This window comes from Ascaphus truei, chromosome 7, assembly GCF_040206685.1.
Source record: "Ascaphus truei isolate aAscTru1 chromosome 7, aAscTru1.hap1, whole genome shotgun sequence".
Taxonomy (NCBI): domain Eukaryota; kingdom Metazoa; phylum Chordata; class Amphibia; order Anura; family Ascaphidae; genus Ascaphus; species Ascaphus truei.
This window is the reverse complement of record NC_134489.1, coordinates 1,873,607-1,896,872: the sequence shown is the minus strand read 5'-3', so window position 1 is coordinate 1,896,872 and position 23,266 is coordinate 1,873,607. Positions and strand designations below refer to the sequence as shown.

The 23,266-nt window shown below is 41.5% G+C and overlaps 1 protein-coding gene across 2 annotated transcripts in view; it reads right to left on the bottom strand.

Moving 5' to 3' along the window:
* TBRG1 (transforming growth factor beta regulator 1) overlaps positions 1–22,795 on the bottom strand; it is a 176,525-nt gene extending 153,730 nt beyond the window's left edge. Inside the window, exon 1 of one of the 2 annotated variants that reach the window (XM_075606833.1) lies at positions 22,725–22,795. The gene's annotated coding sequence lies outside the window, so the exon portion shown is untranslated. Of the gene's footprint in view, positions 1–22,366; positions 22,513–22,724 lie in introns of those variants that run through there. The other variant, XM_075606832.1, reaches the window with a different exon arrangement.
* Between the last annotated feature and the right edge of the window lie 471 nt (positions 22,796–23,266).

The following is a 23,266-nucleotide window of genomic DNA, read 5'->3' as shown; positions in this document are numbered from 1 at the left end:
GGCATACTATGCATCCTGCTCCACTAAAAAAAAAGGGGTAGCCATACTATTTAGTCAAAGTGTCAAATTTACACTTCCAAAACAGACCCTAGACCCAGAAGGTAGATTTCTCATTCTGCAAGGCATACTGTCAGAAGTAGAGATCACCCTTGTTAATATATACGCCCCAAATGAGGGTCAAGCTGATTTTCTGCGAGACGTATGTGACAAGCTAGCCCCTCAACCTAGAACTACGCTCTTGATAGCAGGAGATTTTAACATGCTCGTATCACCTGATCAAGATAGGACAAGCCCATTGGATACACCCCTCCCGCACATTACAACCAAAAATGCCAAAAGATTTCAGAGCATACTAAAAGAGTTTTCACTGATAGATATTTGGCGGGCACAGCACCAGGGCCAGAGGGACTATTCGTATTTCTCTCCCCCGCACCGGACCTATTCAAGGATTGATTATTTTCTGGGTACTAAAGATATCTTTCAGGCAACCTCCCAGTCAGACATAGGTTCTATAACATGGTCGGACCATGCCCCAGTCTCACTGACGCTCTCCCTCCCCTTCCATAAATATAATCAATATAATTGGAAACTAAACGATTCTCTGTTAAACCAAATAGATGTAGAGATAGAGATTAAACAAAAGCTCAGAGAATATTTTATGCTGAACAAGGGCTCTGTAAAGTCATCAGCGATGCTATGGGAGGCCCATAAGGCTACGATACGAGGGAATATTATTTCCATAGCATCATTTAAGAAAAAACAAAAACAGAAACTGTACGACGAATTAGCGGAGAAGGTTAAACTCCTTGAACATAAACATAAAGCTAACCCCTCAAAACAACTACGTAAAGTACTAGATAAGGCTAGATCTGATTTCAAGCAGATACAAATGGATGAAGTGGAGAGGGCGCTGAGGTGGACGAAACAGAAATATTATGACAAAGGAAATAAGGCCGACCGGTTATTAGCATCTAATTAAGGGGTCTGAGAACCAAATCCCAAATATCCGTCGTACAAACAAAGACGGGCACTAAAACATACTGCGAAAAACAGATAGCGGCCACATTCTCAGACTTCTACTCCAAACTATATAATCTGAACTTCCCCCAAAACAGCTCCTCAAACGCAGAAGCAATTACTAAGTACCTAACGTCATGTAATCTTCCAAGCCTTTCAGAAGCTGACTTACTAGAGCTAAATAAAGAAATATCGCAGGAAGAGTTGCTAGAAGCTATATCACAACTAAAACCTAGTAAAACGCCAGGTCCAGATGGGTTTTCCAATCAATACTATAAAAAATTTAAACTGATCTTAGCACCACATCTCCTGGATATGTTTAAGGAGTTTATGGAGGGAACGGCTATCCCTGCTTCTATGTCTAGAGCGAATTTGGCACTCATTCCAAAGGAAGGGAGAGACCCACTACAGTGTGGTAATTATCGCCCCATAGCCCTCCTTAATTCGGACCTAAAATTGTATAGCAAAATCCTAGCTAACAGATTAACTCCTATTCTCCCAGGCTTGATCCACAAGGACCAAGTCGGATTCATTTCCGGCAGACAAGCCTCAGATAATACGAGAAAAATTATAAACATAATCGACCATGTACATCTCTCATCCACGAAAGCCATCCTGTTAAGTTTAGACGCGGAAAAGGCGTTTGACAGGATTAGATGGGACTTTTTAGACCAAACTTTAGTTAAATTCGGATTTCAGGGCCCATATCTTGAGGGGGTTAGAGCCCTCTATAAAACTCCCACGGCTGTAGTGAAACTCCCAGGAGGAAACTCGAACCCTATAAACATTAGAAATGGTACTCGGCAGGGGTGTCCCTTGTCTCCACTTCTGTTCGCCCTCTCTATAGAACCCTTGGCAGCAACAATTAGAGAGGACAACAATATAAGTGGCATTACAATAGGAGATACGGATTACAAAATATCCCTTTTTGCTGACGACATCATCCTAACTCTAGCCAACCCCTTGACTTCGCTCCCGAACTTACATTCACAATTAGATAAATTTAGCAAAATCTCGGGGTACAAAATCAATATGGATAAGTCAGAAGCATTAAATGTATCTCTACCCAATCCCGAGGCCAAGCTACTACAATTACATTTTTATTATAAATGGAGTTCCACGAAAATCAAATACTTGGGAATCCAAATAACAAGAGAGTACAAATCACTATATCAATATAACTATCCACCTCTATTTGAGAGGCTAAAAAAAGACTTACAGAGCTGGAATGAATACCAGATATCTTGGTTAGGCAGAATAGCTTCGGTCAAAATGAATATCCTGCCAAGACTTCTATATTACTTTCAGACTCTCCCAATTGATATCCCGATGTCGGAACTAAAGAATATACAAAACAGAATTTTTCAATTTATTTGGCAAAACAAAAGACCAAGAGTAGCCAGAACCATAATGTTGGCACCAAAAGAATGTGGAGGCTTGGCAGTCCCAGATATCACTAAATATTATTTGGCGGCCCAACTAAAACAAGTGATAATGTGGAACAACGACCGAACTACAAGCTGTTGGACAGGGATAGAGTCTTCCTACGCGAGACCCCTCTCACTCCCGGCCACCCTGTGGACTGTGCGGGGTAGAGAGATCCTCTCAGAGACATTAAAACTGGGAGCAATGAAATGTACATGGAGAGTATGGACCAAAAATAAAGACAAATTTGGCCTGACGGCCCAGCCCTCCCTGCTAACACCCATATTCAATAACCCAGAATTCCCACCCGGCGAGTTCCCACAGAGACTCAGTAAATTTAAACAGCTGAAGATGTTGATAGCAGAAGATTTCTTTGGGCAAGGTAGGCTTTTGCCGATTCAAGAACTGGAAAAAAAAATACCAAACGACAAACCTCCCAATATTTGGCTTTCTACAAATCAGGCACTACCTGCAAACAGTTTCCAAAGATAAGGCTTTCCAGCAGCTCACAAATTTTGAAAGACTGTGCAGGAAAGGGTATTATGTTAAAGGATTGATCTCGGAGATATATCTGGGCCTGGCGCGATTAACAAGCTGTTCTCAACACAGATGGGCAGAGGATTTAAACATAGAAATTGATAGAGAAGACTGGGAGGATATCTGGGAGGCAGCATCCAAAACATCGATTTGTACGACCATTAAAGAGAATATTTATAAAATTATTTTTTACTGGTACTTAACCCCGAATAGGCTGAGCCAGATCTTCCCCGGGACCCCGGATTTGTGCTGGAGGGGTTGCGGGCAAAGAGGAGACATGGTTCATATCTGGTGGAACTGCCCCAAGATTCAGGTGTTCTGGGTCATGATTCAAACAATGATCCGAGAATATCTGGGAGTGGAGATTGAGGTGGACCCGCTGACCATGGTGCTGGCCAGGCCAATTGATAATTTAGACACAGTAGAGAGTAAGATGGTGAGCCATGTGCTCACGGCAGCACGCTGTTCCATAGCTGCAGCGTGAAAAAAGGTGAATGCCCTAGCTAAACAGACAATAATCCGCAGAATACGAGAAGTGAAGATGATGGAACTTCTTACGGCGAAATTGACCCAAAAGATGGATAAATTCCACAAGACATGGGAAATTTGGTCAGGAATATAATAAAACACGAGAGGCAAAGGCAGGATACATATAAAACTAGCTGAGAGACCCGGCGTTGCCCGGGATGTAAATGCGTAATAGGTAGTATTATTTATAAATGGTGGAACAATAGGTGACTATTTGTTGGAAAGGTTGGATAATAATGTTGAAAAGAAAGATGGAAGAAAATGTAATACAATGTTGTATAAAAATGGTTTATTGTAAACACACCACAGTACAATGTATATTTTGGTGACATAAGTGATGTGAAAATGTGAGGCGTGTCTTGCTAGGGTGTGAGCGTGTGTGAGGCGGCAGGTGGGTGTGGGGGGGAGGTGGTGGGAAGGTGGGAAGGGGGGGAGGTGATGGGAAGGGGGGGAGGTGGTGGGAAGGTGGGAAGGTGGGGGAGGTGGTAAGGTGGGAGGTTGTAAGGGGGGAGTGAAGGTGGGGGTGAAGGTGGGGGTGGAGGGGGCGGTGAAGGTGGGGGTGGAGGGGAGGTGAAGCGGGGGTGGAGGGGAGGTGAACGGGGGGTGAAGCGGGGGTGGAGGGGAGGTGAAGCGGGGGTGGAGGGGAGGTGAAGGGGGGGGTGGAGGGGAGGTGAAGGGGGGTGGAGGAGGGGAGGTGAAGGGGGGGTGAAAAGGAGGTGAAGGGGGGATGGAGGGAAGGTGAAGGGGGGGGGTGGAGGGTAGGTGAAGGGGAGGGGTGGAGGGGAGGTGAAGGGGGGGGTGGAGGGGAGGTGAAGGGGGGGGTGGAGGGGGGGTGGAGGGGAGGTGAAGGGGGGGGTGGAGGGGAGGTGAAGGGGGGGTAGAGGGGAGGTGAAGGGGGGGTGGAGGGGAGGTGAAGGGGGGGTGGAGGGGAGGTGAAGGGGGGGTGGAGGGGAGGTGGAGGGGAGGTTAAGGGGGGGGTGGAGGGGAGGTTAAGGGGGGGGTGGAGGGGAGGTTAAGGAGGGGGTGGAGGGGAGGTTAAGGGGGGGTGGAGGGGAGGTGGAGGGAGGGGAGGTGGAAGGGAGGGGAAGTGGAGTGAGGGGTGGGTGAGGGGAGGTGAAGGCCGCTCACTCACCCGTCCGGCCGTTCCCTCACCCGTCCGGCCGCTCCCACGTGGATCTGAGGCGGGAGGCAGCGTGTTGTGGCCGCTCCCCCGCTGTGTCCCTGGCGCGCGCTCGCTCACTCCGCTCCCCCGCTGACTGTAGCGGCGCCGGGGGGGGGGGGTGGAGGGGAAGTGAGTGAGGGAAGGTGAAGGGGGGTGAGGGGAGGTGAAGGCCGCTCACTCACCCGTCCGGCAGCTCCCTCACCCGTCCGGCAGCTCCCTCACCCGTCCGGCAGCTCCCACGTGGAGGGGGTGAAAGCGCGGGAAACAGGGATAGGTGGAGGAAGAGGCGGAGCCTCCGGGACCGGTGGGGAAGAGAGCGGGAGATGTGCTGCTAACACTGTGAGCCCCGCTAATGTATGTAACACCGTGTGTGTGGGGGGGTTGTGTGTGTTTAGTGATGTGTGTGTGTGTGTATAGTGATGTGTGTGTGTGTGTGTGTGTGTGTGTGTGTGTGTGTGTGTGTGTGTGTGTGTGTGTGTGTGTGTGTGTGTGTGTGTGTGTGTGTGTGTGTGTGTGTGTGTGTGTCTGTGTGTGTGTGTCTGTGTGTGTGTGTGTGTATAGTGATGTGTGTGTATAGTGATGTGTGTGTGTGTGTGTGTGTATAGTGATGTGTGTGTGTGTGTGTGTGTGTGTGTGTGTATAGTGATGTGTGTGTGTATAGTGATGTGTGTGTGTGTGTGTGTGTGTGTATAGTGATGTGTGTATAGTGATGTGTGTGTGTGTGTGTGTGTGTATAGTGATGTGTGTGTGTGTGTGTGTATAGTGATGTGTGTGTGTGTGTGTATAGTGATGTGTGTGTGTGTGTTGACGAAGTTGAGACATTAGGGGGTCTGGCATAACAACATAACAGCATTTAGGATGAAGCCATTTTGTGTGAATATTTCAATCCGCCATCTTGTCTTGTCTTTGTGAGTCTAATTTCTGTGTTTCATTTCTGTATAAACAAATGTGTGAAGCAGAGGAATGGAATTTTTGCTCCTAGCTAAATTTATTGACTCTTCCTCATCCAATCAGCTTCAAATTGAAAGTGTAAACAGGCTAAAAGTTATGAGAACCCATGAGATAAGTTTAGATTCTTGCAGTAGAATTTATTCTCATAACATATTGCTAGGCGACAGAATAGGCACATCCCATTTAACCCCAGAATGGTTTCTAGCTGACAGGTAGTTATACAATATTGTTATGTATTACAAAATGACATCAACTTTAATATTGTTATGTATTACAAAATGAGGTAATGTTTAGTGACGTGCAAGCCCCCCCATAAAGGGGTGGAGCTTTAGGATTTAGGGTATAAATATATGGCATATCGTGTTATTATTTAGAGAGCTTTTGTTTTGAAGCTGTCTCCGTTGTGCACTTGACTTGAATAAATTCACGTGTTATTCTGTTTCAAAATAACCTCACACTGTGTTTTTTATTTACGCTTTCCACAGATGGCGCATTCCGAAGTAGGGACTCAATATCATCGGAATCGAGCACCCGGATGAATCACTCCTCCATCACTCAAATCTGAGCTCACATATGAATCAAGGTAAGGCTACCTGCATTTTTTAGACAAACAGCCTGATTAAATTGTTTTGAGTGGTGCGTGGAGCTGATTTTTGAACGGTGTCTTATCTGATGTGACGAGTAAGAATCCCTAGCAGTTTCACGTGAATTTATTATTCTCTGTTCCTGTATTCATTTTAAAGTGTAAGAGTTGTTAAGAGTTGTTAGGGGCTAAGGTAAGAGTCCCGTTAAAGGTTTTGGTGTTTTGGTGATGAAAGTGAGTGTTTTTGTGCTTAAAGGGATTGTTTTCAGACCGTCCTGGGTTGTGATAAATATTTTTGTTGTCTGAGCAGGACTTGTCCCTGATTGTACATTTGCTCTGTTTTGTCATTTACTTACCAAGTGAGTTATTCATGGAGATCTGGTTAGAAAGTCTTATCTGTATCCATGTTATAAAAGTATAAGGTTTATCAGGACTGGGTTGGACCCGCTGAAGTGATTCAAGTTTTTCTTTGGTATAGTTATGGTGAGAAAATGTGATTGGGGAACAGTCTCGTGACAGGTCCTTATCTGCATATTTACACTATTCAGAACAATAACATGCCAAAAGAGTTGTACGTAATCAGCTTGCGTTGATTATTGTAACGCTAAATTGTACAGGTCAATTAACAGTTGATTGCTGTAGCCGAAGTATTGTACAGGTCAATTAAATTTGATTTCTGTAACAGGGGAATAATGGGAAACCAAAAATTCTCAAAGGATTGTGTGTCTGCAGACGAAAATAATAAAGAATGAATACAGAGAACGAAAAGAGACAATATAAATATTTTGTTGGCCAGTGAATGGCACTGTTTTTGTTTGTACTATTATCAACTAATTGCGCAGATGTTTAAATGAAAGAGGGGTCTTTTTCTGTGGGATTGATAGGCTCAGGGAGCGCCGTCTCGTGTGTTTTTGAATCCCACAGGGAAACATACCTTACGTTAATATGGGTCAAAAGAATTATGTTGAGGGACAGAAGGGTCCCGCTGTATTAATTTTTACCATTGCCAGGACAGAAGTTAATATAATAACAAGTGAAAAAGAAAGTGAATAGGAAAGAAATAGCAAGTGAATTTGCCGATAGATAATTAAGGCATATGTGGTATTGAGAAAGTAGATATTGAGGGTTATTTTTATGACAGGTTTATATGCAGAAATTGGGATACAATTAGAGACTGTGTGTATATTGTTTGGAAGGGACAGAAAGTGTTATAAGTGTAAAAAGGTAGGACATGTTGCCAGTAATTGCAGAGCAGCCCTAAGAGAGAGAGTAGAAGAAAAAGAATGGAATTGAAAAGATTTGTTCGTACTGGCCACACGAATAGGTCTTTTGAACCAGAAAATATTCTTTTTCCTTCTGTTCTAATGGCAACTAGAAAGAGAATAAAAGCAGGTTATTTATATGAGAAGCTGATTCGCTGTGTAGGAGAGAAGTTTGTGTCTATGTTCTTTGGGTGTCTGTATTGTGTGTGTTCTGTATTGTGTGTAACCAGTAAAAACACATGGAATATTTTGTGTTTAAAAATATGGGTAAAAGCTCATAAGCATTGTTTGAAGTATATATTGTATTGTATGTTTTCATGTATAGAACGCCATTAATAGGCTCAGCGCTTCACAGGAGTGGTGCATGTCGTAATCATATAGTTATCAAATGGTAAAGGTAAGAGGTCATAGAATAAGTGATCCAGACATAAAAGTAAAAGTTGAGCAAAGAGAAGTCACTGCTCTGAGGAGCTTACAATCTACTTGGTAGGTAGGGAGAGCATACAGAAACAGTAGGACTTGATTAGAAGCCAGGAGAGGAATTTCAGGAGGGGAAACGCAGAATCAGAGTTTAAAGAGTAGAGTGATTCTCGCAGCAGCGTTTGGGATAGATAGTAGGGAAGACAGGTGAAAGTCAAGAAGCTGGGATAGCAGGGGATTACAGTAATCAAGAGGGGAGATAATGAGGGTCTGAATCAGAGTTTTTAATAGTTGAGCAACAGAGGAACAGGTGTATCTTTGTGATATTGTGGAAGAAAAAGCGACAGTTATAGAAATGTTTTGAATGAAAGAGGAGAATATGAGAGAGGAGTTGGGAGTGACCTCTAAGCAGCGTGCTTGAGCTACTGGATGGAAGATTCAAGAGTAATGTGGAAGGAGATAATAGGGTCAGGTTTGGGAGGAAGTATGAGGAACTCTGTTTTTGCCATGTTAAATTTAAGGCGAAAGAGGGTCTTCCAGGATGAGATAACAGAGAGACATTCAGAAACTTAGGTTTGTATGGCAGGTGTAAGGTCAAGGGTTGAAAAGTAAATGAGGGTGTTGTCAGCATAGTGGTGATATTTAAACCTAAGAGATGTTATTAGGTCACCTAGAGAGAGTGTGTACAGAGAAAAGAGAAGAGTGTAGTCCACAGAGGCAAATGCTTCAGAGAGGTGGAGTAATAGGAGCAGAGTGTAATAACCTCTGTCTTGGGCAGCATATAGGTCATGAGTTATTTTAGTGAGAATTGTCTCCGTGGAGGGAGCAGTGCAGAAGTCAGATTGTAGAGGGTTAAGGAGAGAATGGGTGTGAGAAAATGGAGCAAACAGGAGAATGCAAGACAAGTTCAGTAGTTAGAAAGAGAGGTAGGGTCAAGCTTGCTATTTTTGAGTCATGGTATAACTATTACATGTTTGAAGGAGAATGGAAATGTAGCAGATTAGAGGGAGAAGACTAGATCAACAGTGATGGTGACACTCTTTTGAGACAGTGGAAAAAGAGTCAAGGAAAGCAGGTAGAGAGTTGGAAGCAAAGTAGGATAGGAGGAAGAAGAGGTAATGTTCTGGTGTATGGATTCAACCTCTTTCTTAAAAATAGTCAGCAAAAGTCCTGGGGTGAGATGAAGGAAGAATTTGTGTGGGGTAGACTTATGAGTGTTGATTAATGGAAAGAAATAGGTTTGTGTAGCTTGAGAAAGGACAGAATTGCAACAGGATAGCATAAATTTGTAGTGAATTAAATCAGTGAAACTATGAAAGTTCATACAGAAGGCATTAAAGAGAACTGAGTGGAGGGAGATAGCATGAGCGTGTGGCGTTATTTGTGTGTTAAGAAGTTATATGAACCTCAGCTATATAAAAGCCCGTTGGTTAATTTTTGAAAGGTCATATTTTTTATTTTTTTGAGAGGCCATATTTTTATTTTTGAAAGGTCATATTTTTATTTTTGAGAGGCCATATTTTTATTTTTGAGAGGCCATACATTTTTTCGGTTTTATTGCTGTGTAGAGAGCTCCATTTTTAACTTTGAGCTGAAGTTTCAATCCAGTAATTAATATTTAGAAGACGGAGAAACTGTTTTGTTATCTGTTTTGCACTTTCAAGGTCTTTTTTGGCGAAACGCCCGGGCTGGCAAATTGCCCAAGATAAACAAGCTCTGAAATTTTTCTCTGAGTCTCTTTAAAAAAAAAAATAATGCTGACCGTGTGCTCAGCACTGTGCAAAGAGATTATATAAAGCAAGACATTAGTGTGAAGTCTTATACAAAATCATTTGTCTATTAACTGAATATGTGATATATTTTATAACTTTTAACCATTTATTTTTCCATAGGTGTACAATTTTATTATAAGCAGTAGTTATTGTTAAAATATTTGTAGAATGTTTTGCCAAAGTGGTGCATTGGGAGTCACCTCTCATTTTTGGATATGTTCTAGGTATAGAGTTAAAGGACAGGTGATATATAGTGGCAAATACAGTTACATAAGTGAGCAGAGTATATATTATATGCAAGGCATTTCACATTTTAGCAGAATAGTTACAATGGGGTGTTTGGGGTGGAGGCCTGACTGGAATTGGCTAGGGGTATTTGTCTTAGTATAGTAATTGTTTAATTGGGAGTGAACACATTTTTGTCCATGACTTTGGATAGTAGTGTATTGCAATGTATGACTTTATATATATATAGCGTCAAAAATGTTCTCAGCACTTCATAAAGAATACAGTAGAGGGAATTATGATAGAATAGTAAGTGCAGCAAAATCAGACAATAGGAAAGGAAATCCCTGCCCTTAAGAGCTTACAATCTAAGGTTTAAGGGAAATTTACAGAGATAGCAGGTGAGGGAATAAGTGCTGTAGATGGCAGTGCTTGGCCACAATGGGTGTGGTAGGAGTGACTGTGTGTGAAATAATAGCCATGAGTGCAGGCTATTGGGATGTTTAATTTGTGGGGCAAGTTTTAAGGTTAGTTAGTATTTTATGAAAAGGTTGATACCATTTGCATCGGAGGAGATGATAGTGAGGCATGAATGAGAGCAAGTGTGTATTGGGAGAAGAGATATTGGTCTGTAGTTTGAGACAGTGTTTTTGTCCCCACTTTTGAAGATTGGGACAGCTCTGGTAGTTTTCCAGGTCTTAGGGATATGGCCTGTAGACAGGATAGAGTTGATTATGGAAGCAATTGGTTTGACAATGACTGAGGCCCAAAGCCTTAGGAACTTAGATTGTAGTACAGTAAAGTCCACATTAGCTGCTTAGTTTTAAATATGAGGAGCATTAATAGGAGATACCTCTGTCTATATGCGGATGTTAAGACAGTAGTAAACACATTGATACAAGAATTTGTTCCTAGGTATAAATTATCTCCCTATGAGACACTTATGGGATGACTTATGACTATCAGTAGTTCAAAGGAACAAATTAAGGACCATCTATTGGTAATAAAACAATTAATAAGTATTGTATGCCACTAATATATTTTTTGAGTCTCTCTAGGCATAAGGTATGATAAAAGTGCACCTACACGAGACGGAGTTAAAGGTCAAGTAGTTCCTAAACAAGCATGCTCTTCATCCCAGATGAAAGGGCCCGTACTAACCACCAATACAGCAATTAAAGTGGCAGAGTTCTTTCCCTGGACCCAAAGTACAGTAAAGCTCATTCCAGCTCCACCAAAGACCAAAGTCATCTAAAGCACAGCCGCATCAAGTTAACGTTTTGACGAGACATAAACTTTGACCGTTAACCAACGAGGAAAATAAGATACCAGGCAGAGGCCTGGTCTTATCAGGAACATTTCATTTTTTCAAAGACTCAAAACATTCTATTTTTTAGAGACTCAATATTCCTGATTTCTATCAGAACATTTCATTTTTCAGAGACTCAATATTTTTATTCTTTAGAGTGTGTTTAAGTTAGAAATTTAAGGTGTATGTAGAAATGAGCCTTGATGGGAGGATTGGTTTCCTGGAAGCGTGGCTTGTGAAAGCTCTTGTATGTGTTTTGGCAGTACTCATCACTCTCTATGTATGTGTCATATGCAGCAAAACTTTGATCCAGAAGTGTGTTGCACCTCCACCGAGAGGAGGGGGTCACCCAGGGGGTGTGTCAGCCACAAGGAAAGGATCATAAGTCAGCCATGTTGACCATCGCAGACATTGTCTATTCTGATATTCAGAGTGAATGATGTATACAATGCGTGCAGGGGTGAGGATCATGCATTTCGCTTCCACAGATACCAAACCCCTTCAATACTCAGTAATAGCTGAAAGTATATGATGATAGAGATAGATGCAATTTCCTTTATCTAGCAACTGCATATCCAAAGAAAGGTTGCTTGCATAAAATAAGGTTTTTAGTATTGTGTATAATTTCTGTATTTTCCCATTTTTAAGGGAACCTCTTTAAAGGGTGTATCACACACTAGGAACAAGAATCAATTTATGGGTCAAGTGTCTCCACCAACCAATGAAACCTGTGTAAAAATGTATGTTCAGTCAGATAACAATTTACAGGAAGGATGTGGCCTTAATTTTGCAGTTTTTAATTTCATCATTAAACCAAGAACAGGTTTAGATCAGGCTTATGGCCTTACAAAATAGAATGGTTTTAGATTATATTTTAGCATCAAAAGGAGGTGTATGTGCCCTAATTAAAGAACAATGTTGTGTTTTCATCCAAGATCAGAGTGGCAAGGTACAAGATGAGTTAGATAAGATAGGAGAAATTCAAGAAAGACTTAGGAAGGAAGGTGACACAGACTGGGACCTTTTGGGGCTGACTGGATTGGTGGGATCACTAGGAGCGAAATTTTTGAATGCGGTAATGTGTGTGAGTGTGATACTCGTTGTCATCTATGTTTGTGTTACGTTTGTCAAAGGCATGATCCACAAATATGCAACCCCCTCTGCAGATATGATGCCATTGTTTGCTGAAACAATCTACAGCAGTCCCTTGAAGAAAGAAGATGCCAAGTACAATGTTCTAACTCCGGAAAAGAATTTGGCTATAACGCCATGCCATACTACGAGACTATGACTACATTTGGCAGGCACCCTCGTGCACTGTCCTACACCCTCAAGCAACATTATGAAATGATGGAGCACCCTTGTGCCTCCCAACGTGTTTCTGGACTAAAATCATACCAATAATTCTCAAAAAACAATGTTTTAAAGAATCAGAGGAGGGACTGACGAAGTTGAGACATTAGGGGGTCTGGCATAACAACATAACAGCATTTAGGATGAAGCCATTTTGTGTGAATATTTCAATCCGCCATCTTGTCTTGTCTTTGTGAGTCTAATTTCTGTGTTTCATTTCTGTATAAACAAATGTGTGAAGCAGAGGAATGGAATTTTTGCTCCTAGCTAAATTTATTGACTCTTCCTCATCCAATCAGCTTCAAATTGAAAGTGTAAACAGGCTAAAAGTTATGAGAACCCATGAGATAAGTTTAGATTCTTGCAGTAGAATTTATTCTCATAACATATTGCTAGGCGACAGAATAGGCACATCCCATTTAACCCCAGAATGGTTTCTAGCTGACAGGTAGTTATACAATATTGTTATGTATTACAAAATGACATCAACTTTAATATTGTTATGTATTACAAAATGAGGTAATGTTTAGTGACGTGCAAGCCCCCCCATAAAGGGGTGGAGCTTTAGGATTTAGGGTATAAATATATGGCATATCGTGTTATTATTTAGAGAGCTTTTGTTTTGAAGCTGTCTCCGTTGTGCACTTGACTTGAATAAATTCACGTGTTATTCTGTTTCAAAATAACCTCACACTGTGTTTTTTATTTACGCTTTCCACAGTGTGTATAGTGATGTGTGTGTGTGTGTGTGTGTGTGTATAGTGATGTGTGTGTGTGTGTATAGTGATGTGTGTGTGTGTGTGTGTGTGTGTGTGTGTGTGTGTGTGTGTGTGTATAGTGATGTGTGTGTGTGTATAGTGATGTGTGTGTGTGTGTGTGTGTGTGTGTGTGTGTGTGTGTGTGTGTGTGTGTGCCCTTCACTCCGCCTCAGGCCAATGAGAGGTGTGCGGGGGCGGGTGGCCCAAGGGTGCAATCTCATTGGCCTGGCCCAAGGTCCAATGAGATTGCCGCTAGGGACACGGGGAGGGGCACAGGGAGACACATACAGACCCGGACACATAGGACACTTTCAGAAATATATAGTAGATTGGACGTCGTCCCACAGCTCCTCCCCCCCCCCCCCCTTCCCTTCTTTTCTCTCCTCTCCATCTTTTCTTTTCTCTACTATACTATTAAAAACAGGACACACTTAAGCGGCGGCTTCCTAATTAAAACCATAACAACAGGAACGTAAGAGCATTTAGACATACAAACATTTAGATATACACCCAAATGAATAAAGACAGCGGAATAAGAATGTTTTTTATTAATATATGCAAATACCAATATTTGTCCAAACTTTGTACAACAAAAATTTCTGTCTGTTGTGATCAATGATAAAACAATAAAAAAATTGAAACAAAAAAAGAGACACTTTCTTAAAAAAGAAATGTCAGTTGATCCTAGTGAATCGGTCTTAGATATAGATAATCTTGAGGAGGAAGACCACCTTACCCTATGTCAACATAGTAGATTTAAACCACCCTCTAGGTTTTACCCTGCACATAGTAAAGGGAGCTCTATCGATTCATTTTTTAACATAGTTAATAATGAGTTTACATCACTGGTGAAGAATTTTAAACCATCAGATATTCCACATAACCTTAGCTATAGGGAACATCTAGCACTTAAAGAACTACAAGATATGAAAAATCTGGTCATAAGGCAAGCAGATAAGGGTGGAGGAGTTGTCCTCCAGAACCGTGAGGATTATGAAATTGAGGCGATGCGTATATTGAACGATTCCGTTAGTTATAGTAGACTCAGTAGGGATCCTACTAAACGCTTTGTCTCCGAGCTACAGAGCCTTCTCGATGAAGCTTTGGTGTCTACGGTTTTAAATAAATCTGAATACCAATTTCTAAATGTTTTGTCTCCCACTATACCAGTGTACTATCATCTTCCCAAGATTCACAAGACATCCATCGATCCACCGGGTAGACTGATAATCTCCGGAATTGGGTCCTTAACATCAAATTTGTCACAGTACGTAGATTTTTTTCTACAGAAATACGTGAAAGTACTGCCATCTTATATTAAAGATACCACTGCCGTCCTGAATCTGGTAAAAACAATCAAGTGGCAAGACGGCTACAGATGGGCAACATTTTATGTTCAATCCCTTTATACATGTATTCCCCATGATAAAGGGATTGACGCAATTAAGGAGACTTTATCAAGAGATGATGAACTACACCCACTAAATTGTGATTTCATTATCGATGCCATTAAATTTATTCTGTCACACAACTATTTTCTATTTTTAAATCAGTTCTACTTACAGTTGTGTGGCACAGCCATGGGGACGCATTTTGCCCCCAGTTATGCCAACATATACATGGGGATATGGGAGGATAACTTCATATGGCACAATAACCCATTTGCGGATAGGGTTATTATATGGCAGAGATACATCGATGATGTCCTGTGCATCTGGGAAGGTGATGAGGATACTCTGGAATTATTCAAGATTTATCTGAATACAAATGATTTTAATTTAAAATTTACTTCTGAAACGAACTCAAATCAGATAGATTTCCTGGACCTTAGTTTGGTATCCAGGATGGGTGAAAATATTAATACCAAAACATTTTTTAAAAAGGTAGACACCAATAGCTTTTTATTGTCATCCAGCAATCACAAAAGAACCTGGATTGATAATATACCATTAAGCCAGTTCATGCGCATTAAGCGAAATTGTAGTCTTCAGACGGATTTTGAATCCCAATCAGCTTCTCTGTTTGAGAGGTTTATTGAACGAGGCTACGACAAGGCTCTGTTGCTCAGTTCTTTGGAAAAAGTAGAAAAGATGGAGAGAGACTCTTTACTGATTCAGAAGAAACAAATAAATAGGGATGAAAGTGATAAACTCAAAGTACCATTTATTACGGAATTCAGTTCAGTGAGTAAGAGCATCCAGAAGATAATCAACAATAACTGGAAAGTTCTATGTAATGATCCAATCCTAGGTCCCTCTCTTCATCCGAAACCAAGCTTTATTTACCGTAGGGCTAAGACTCTCAAACACCATCTGGCACCAAGTGATATTGGTGGTCCGATGATTACATCTTCAGAGACCACCTGGATGCCTAGCAAACCTAACGGTAACTTTAGTTGTGGAAGATGTAAGGCTTGCAAAATGCTGAATACAGAACGTAAAACATTTATCTCAAACAGCACCAAAGAAAAACTCACCATAAAAGATTGCATATCATGTAAATCAACATATGTAGTGTACTTGCTACAATGCCCCTGTGGGTATCAATATGTTGGGCGGACGAAAAGATTCCTAAGAGTGAGGATTCTAGAACACGCCAGGAACATCAGAATAGGTTTCGAACAGCATAGCGTGTCTAGACATTTTAAATCCAAACACAACTGTGATCCCTCATTATTAAGTTATTTAGGCATACAAATTGTATCTTCAGGGAGACGTGGTGGAGACAGATAAAAAATTATCCAAGCAGGAAAGCCTGTGGATATATAAGTTACAAACTCTGTCACCACTGGGCCTAAACGAGGAACTTGACGTCTGGTCCCTATTCTGATTTTTAAGATAGTTTTATGTATCACCAGTGAACATTAGACTTTTTAGATATTATATTAGCTTTTTTAGATCTTTATATATTTTTTAATGATTTCTCTCCATTTGTCTGTGTAATACCAAATTTGACCATATCATTTTATCATGTAGCATTAGGTATGAGTGTTTTTTGTACGCCTTTTTAAATTAGGATGTTACTAATTATTCTTTCTTTATTTTTAGATTTTACATTCTGATACCCTGTTTTAATCTAATAAAATTGTTTTTTAATGCTATATGTTATGTTGTCACCCCCTATCTCTAGCTGAGAGGCCGCCTGTCTTGATTAAGACCCAGCGCTGAATGGGTTAATTTCCCAGAGGTGTTTTGAGTCGGGTCAATCTAGTGCGGCCAATCAGGAGAGATCTGAGGGTTTATGAAGCGCCCCGGAACTTCCTCCATCATTCCCTGAAGAAGTTTTCTATAACGAAACGCGTAGGAGTGGGCGCATTCCCTACTTATGCTCTATATACCCATTGTGGTATTTTTCATCACACTGCCTGCCTGGGACCTGTTGTCCTTCTGTGACTTTTTCGCCGGTGTGGCGCCATCTAGCGCGACGAACCAAAGACACTGAGACACTACCTGACGCCATCTGATGACGTCAGACACCACTGCGCACGTGTCAGGAAGCGAAGGAGTTCCTCAGAGACTACGGTGACATCGGCAGACTCTAGGAGTGATCTCCATCAGCGAGCTGATCCAGGCGAGCCTCTGCCATTGCTGAGTGACCTCCAGCGGCGAGCTGATCCATGCGAGCCTCTGCCACTGGTGATCGGCTGTCTACAGATGGGTAACATGTCCCAAACATGTCATGCTGTGTGATTTTATAATAGATGTACGTGCAATACTCACCTTTTAATTATAAACTGAATTTCTAAATATACTACACTATGAGGTTTTTCTTTGCGCTGTTCTCTTTCTCTTTTTTTCACTGGGGGGTATTGGCAGACTTTCTGACCGGTGCCGCCGCCACCGCCGCCTTGGCTACTGTTTTGGCGGTCATCAGGGCTCGGCTGGCCACATAGTCATCTGCAAGCCTCGCCGCCTCCTGGTAAGTCTTGAGCTTCTTGTCGTACACCCAAGCCCTCACCGCCGGCGGGCACTGCTCCATGGGCTGCTCCTGGAAGATGAGGTCCAGCAGCGTTGGTAAGTTCGTGCCTCATAGCCCTCCACCCAGTGTATCCCGTATAAAGCCATGCGGGTCACGTAGGTAACATAGGACTCCTGGGGCTGCCTCTCCTCCTGCCGGAATTTACCCCGGTAGGCTTCAGGGGTAAAACCATACTGAAACAATAACAGTTCTTTCAGGTGTTCGTAGTCATCAGCATACTCATCTGGAAGCGCCATCATTGTCTGCTTAGCAAAGCCGGACAGTAAGGGGTCCAAACGTGCAATCCTATGCTGGGGAAGCACTTTGTACCGCTGGCACTGCGTTTCAAAGTTCTTTAAGAAACTGTCAATCTAGTCAGTGCCTTCCACGAACTTGGTGAGACTGTGCTGGTCCAGCTTGAGTTCATCTGTGTTGGGTTGGACAGGGGGGCAATAAGCGGGTCTGTTCACTGCCATAGTGATAAACTGCAGCCACCCCTCCGGTGTCCCTCTGTCTCCCCACGCAGTAATCAGTGCCAACATTTCAGGGGTGAACGGACTGGTAGCCGCAGCAACCAGTACCCCTCCTGTTGCACTGCTCCCGGGAGGTGCACTCGTTCCCTCCCCGAGATTCCGCCGCCCCGGCACTGGGTTCCTTCCCTGATCTCCGGGTGGCTATATAAAGGCAAGCTGAGCTGTATACTGAGACTCTGCAAGCCGGGCTTCATAGTCACCGATTGCGTCAACCATGTCTGTGACCTCCTGGTTCTCATAGGGCAGTCCATATTCACGGCACTTTTCCTTCAGCTGAGCTCGGGTCCACATTTTGGATGAGCCTTCAGCCTCGCTCATGGTAGCTTATGACAAGATATAATGAACACCAAATATCTGGGTTGAACTGAACGAGGCTTAGATATAATAAAATATAATTTATTCCTTAAATAAGGTGAACACATCAATATATTACAATTAACAGGCAAGAAGATAACACTTACTTAGGGTTGGGGAATGGAGAAGTATCCAATAGCAATTCTCCAGCAGTCCAGTGACATTCAAGATGGAATCAGAAGCACAACTCCAGCAATCCAGCACAACTAAAAACTGTAGGGTTGACACAGTTTATATACCTGTGCAACCCTATTCTTAACAGTGAACACAGCCTATTGGTGAACAATTATCTGTATCCACTCTCTAATGGGGAGACACAGACTAACAGACTAACCCATGCCCTCAGGTAACAATTAGACTGGCAGAGTTTGTTGATTGACTAATACTTAATCCCTAGACATTGGGTAACAATCAAGGCAGTTACTTTTTGATCACCGTGCGTAGGCTACTCAGCCGTCTGCCCTTCATGACTTATTAGCCTAGCAAATGGCGTCTGCATTTTCAGAACAGATCCAAAATAAAATACATATACACTTTAATATCTACACATAGTAATAAGTTCCATTCTGGTGGGCTCAGTGGATCGACCTTTGCCAGTTTTTAATGCCTACAGTGACTCCACATATTGGCCAAATATGAACTCTCTGCGACCTCCAGAATTGGAGATACAGAAATGCACTTTAAAACATTAATATACATGCTTATAATGAAACATGGGAACAGGGGAACATACATTTTCAAGGTATAATAAGGTGCAAACCTCATCGCTGGACCGCAGTCCAGTTAACCCCTTGTCTCTCTGGTGAGGTCAGGGGATGGCCATATGGGGTGCAACCCCTTTAATACCGGGCCACCCCCTTTCTCCCTCTACAGATACCTCTACCGTTGCCGATACAGATACCGCTACCGATGCCGATGCCGCTACAGATACAGATACCGCTACCGATGCTGCTACAGATACCGCTACAGATACCGATACCGCTACAGATACCGCTACAGATACAGATACCGCTACAGATACAGATACCGCTACAGATACAGATACCGCTACAGATACAGATACCGCTACAGATACAGATACCGCTACAGATATCGCTACAGATACAGATATCGCTACAGATACAGCTACAGATATCGCTACAGATACAGACACCTCTACATCACCCATATATGCATATACGCTAGAAGACAGAATAGTGATATAATTCCCAATATATTGAAAACTAAGGGCTACCAAAAGACATTAAAAAAAATCATTACTAGATCATATACAGTATAGGGGATCAAAACAACATCTATGAGATTATACAACTGTACAATCCAATGTTTCTTGTTTGGCCAGTAGATTCAAAATATCTACAGATACAGGTTATATTCCTTTGGATTTAAAAGAACTAGGATTATTACCATGGACTTCTTTGTAGTGTCGAGATACACTATGTAGCATACATACATTTTTAATATTACGAACATGTTCTTTAATTCTTTGTTTTAAATGTGTATTGGTGCGCCCAACATGCTGTAATTTACAAGAGCATTCCAATAGATACACAACATCAGTAGTATGTTTGATCGGATATTCAACTTTAGGATTGTTAGATCTAAAAGTTTTAATAATCGGAGTGTTTAAATTTGCATATGCAGCATTTAGAGGGAAAGATTCCTGCATGCTTAGGCTATGCCTATGACGTGACGTCGCGGCAAAACAAATGTATTGCCACTGTCGAGTGCGCTTAAAGTAGAAGCGGCGCAACGGCTTGGTTTTCCAGCAACCGCAGCACGACGTCACTGTCACCAGCAATATCAGTGCAGCCTTGGGCTGCATTTATAGTACTAGCTACAGTGACTACTTGCAGCCGCAAAACAACTCAATGTAGTTAGTAGCGACCAGCCATAGTGGGCACAACGGCGACGTCACAGCTACCAAAATCGTTGTAGTCAAAAGAATGAGATTTACAAAGACAGCCGCACCACGTGACTGGCAGCAGACAATCACATAGCCCCTTTCCGCCAACGACATCGCACACCAGTGTGCAATGGCGACGTCACAGATAGCAACGCTGTCGATGTAGCCAGTACTATAAACGCAGTCTTTGATGAACGCAAGAAGCTTTTAATAATAGTATCTGGTTTAAGTTCACCAAGTCAAATAAAACATTTTATATTCTTATCGTTACAAAAGACTATTTTGGGAACTGTAGGGAGCTGGGCACCTAGAATTGGATCACATTTAAATATGTGCTAGTTCTTTTTAATTATTTTCTGTACCCGATATGATGAATTATTAAAATGAGTGATCAAAGGAACTATTAAATTATTTTCCCCAAAATTGGTTTTACAAAATGTTTTTTTTTTTATTTTTAGCTTCAATTAGATCCCCTTTATGGAGATTTTTTTACTTTCTCAGGTGCCAAATCAAAGAAAATATGATGAAAAATTCTTGGAAGAAACTTATTTTTTAAATCTGTAGGTTGTGCTATAAAATCACATTTCTTTTTTTTACAATTTCTCCTTAACCGTTGAAATTGCCCCTGTGGAATGATATTAATCCACTTGTGGTATTTGCTATTGGGAAGGATATAATTATTAGCATCTGTTGCTTTATAGAAAGTTGTAGAGATCATTTCATCTTCTATCACAAATGGTTAATGTAAAAAATTCTATAGATCGATCTTCGCATTTAGACGTAAATTAAAGGTTGGCCCAACAGTTATTAATATAATGTGTAAAATCCTCAAAACCTCCACCCTTCCAGATGATAATGTAATCTATGAAGCGCTTATAAAACACACAATTTGCTGAAAAGGGATTATTATTTCATATAAATTTATCCTCCCACTATCCCATAAAGATAATACCATAATTCGGGGGAAAATGTTGTACCCGTGAATGTTCCCCTAATTCGAAGAAAGAACTAATTTCAAAACAGAAAAAAGTTATGATTCAGAATAAAATCTATACATTTTAGAATTCTTGATGCGAGTATGAAAGATATATTATTTTTTTAGAATCTCACTGCGAGTATGTTCATGTTCTATCGATGTATATAATGTCACATCCCAAGTGATCAATTTATAGCCATTATCCCATTTAATAAGCTGCAAAACATGAATACTATCTATGATATACGATCTTATATCTTGCACTATTTTGTGAAGGAAAATATCAATATACTCAGACATATTAAATGTCAAGGAATTTATACCTGCAATGATCAGATGGCCGGAAGGATCTTTTTGGTTTTTGTGGATCTTGGGTAAATAATATTTTTTTTTTAGTTATTCTAGCATCTGTATTGTTAATATATGTATATAGTATTCTTTAGCATTCAAAATACCCATTTCAAGTGCATCAAATAGAATTTTCAGATTTTCTACATAACCCTGTGTTGGGTCAAATTCTAACTGTATAAGATAACTCATTATCTCCCTGCAATCTATGAGCTTCTTGGACTCTTCTCATATTATTGTTAAAAAGTTTAAAGTCCAGACATAGTTTTTATAATTTTTTTATTAGCGATTGCATAGAAAGTGCCAATAAAACTACCTTTAAATTATATTCGGTAGAATTTTAATTTGGGTTTTAAAATTTGTATGGGTAACTGTATCTTTTCGGTCCAGTCCTTTAACATTGTGGACAAAAATCCTTATTTTTTTAGACAAAGTCGTTTCAAAGTTACATTTCAAGTAAATCTATTTAAATCAATAAAAAAAACTGCAACCTATTGTGGCAAAATGGATTCAAAATCCTCCAAACATCAGTACCACACTTTTTTATTTTCACACCCACAGGAACACTTTATTTTTTACAAACACAATCTTCCACTTTCATGAAGAGGGGGGTTATTCTATGAAGCCTCTCTCTCGCTTTCTATTTTTGACAGTGGTAATACTTCTTAAATCTTTCTAACTTACAGTCCACAGATCTTTGTCCCAATGTTTAATGGAGATTTTTTTTTTAAAGAGGCACGGTATCACAATTTTTATTAAACCACTTGACCTAAATATCCACAACACACAAAAAATCCACACTATGCCAATACTGATCCCTCTCTAAACAGACACATGAGTTTCTTCCCTGTCACCCGGTCTTATCACTCCATGACGAGATAGGCTTCAAATATACTTTGGCATATAAACAACCCTTTGCCTACGACATCTTCGCAAACCCGAACATGAAATACGAAAGTATCTGTGCTGCTAAAATCACATTCAGCCTACCTGGTAAACCTGGAGGGCTTTGTGGATTAGATACTGTATTTGGATGGAGACTTCATTTGGCCAGTACAATTCGCAGAGCTCAAGGCATGCTGGGAGTCGCGGTGCTAACGTATACAAAAGCTGTGTCGTTTCGTAAGAGAAGCTTTCCTGCCACCAATGAAAATCGTTGACCGCAAGACGCTGCTGGGAGCTGTGGTCCTTATAACTATATTATTGAAGCATTTTTTCAAAAGCAGAACTACAATTCCCAGCATTCATTACGCTCTATAACTGAAGATGTTTAGACAGGCTACCTTCCGGCTACAAGTCTACTAATACTGTGTCATGGAGCAATACTAATGTAGCCGAGTCCCCTTACCTCCGTGTCGGGTAGGGAAGGGGGCGGCACGCCTGTGGCTGCCGAGTAGGGGGGGGGGCGACCGGGTTGCCGGGGCTCCGGGCAGACGCCGGTACAGGGCGTCGCCATCTTGGGAATTAGGCGCGCATGCGTAGAAGCAAATTGCGGTAGCCATGTTGGAACACCCTGCGCTTGCGTATTGAAGCAGGAGTGCAGCGGCCATCTTCTAATATTCCTCACAGGGGAACTACAGTTCCCAGCAGCCTCTAAGGGCTGCTCCTCATGTGGGCATGTGATAGCCAGTAGGGCTGCTAGGATCCCCTGAGGGGAGATAGATACTTTTGGCTTGCTTAGACAATGGCGCACAAGCAGTTGGAGCCAGGACTCGGAAGGAAGGGTTTGGGTGTCAGTGATTCCCAGACTAGGCCAGATTACCTACAGAGATATTGATCACCAGAGGGTCAACAGAAGAAAACCCCAACATTGCACTCTACCAATGGTGTAACAATAGTATATAAGTAGGAGAAAATAATTCCACTTCACCACAGAGCGACCATAGAAAC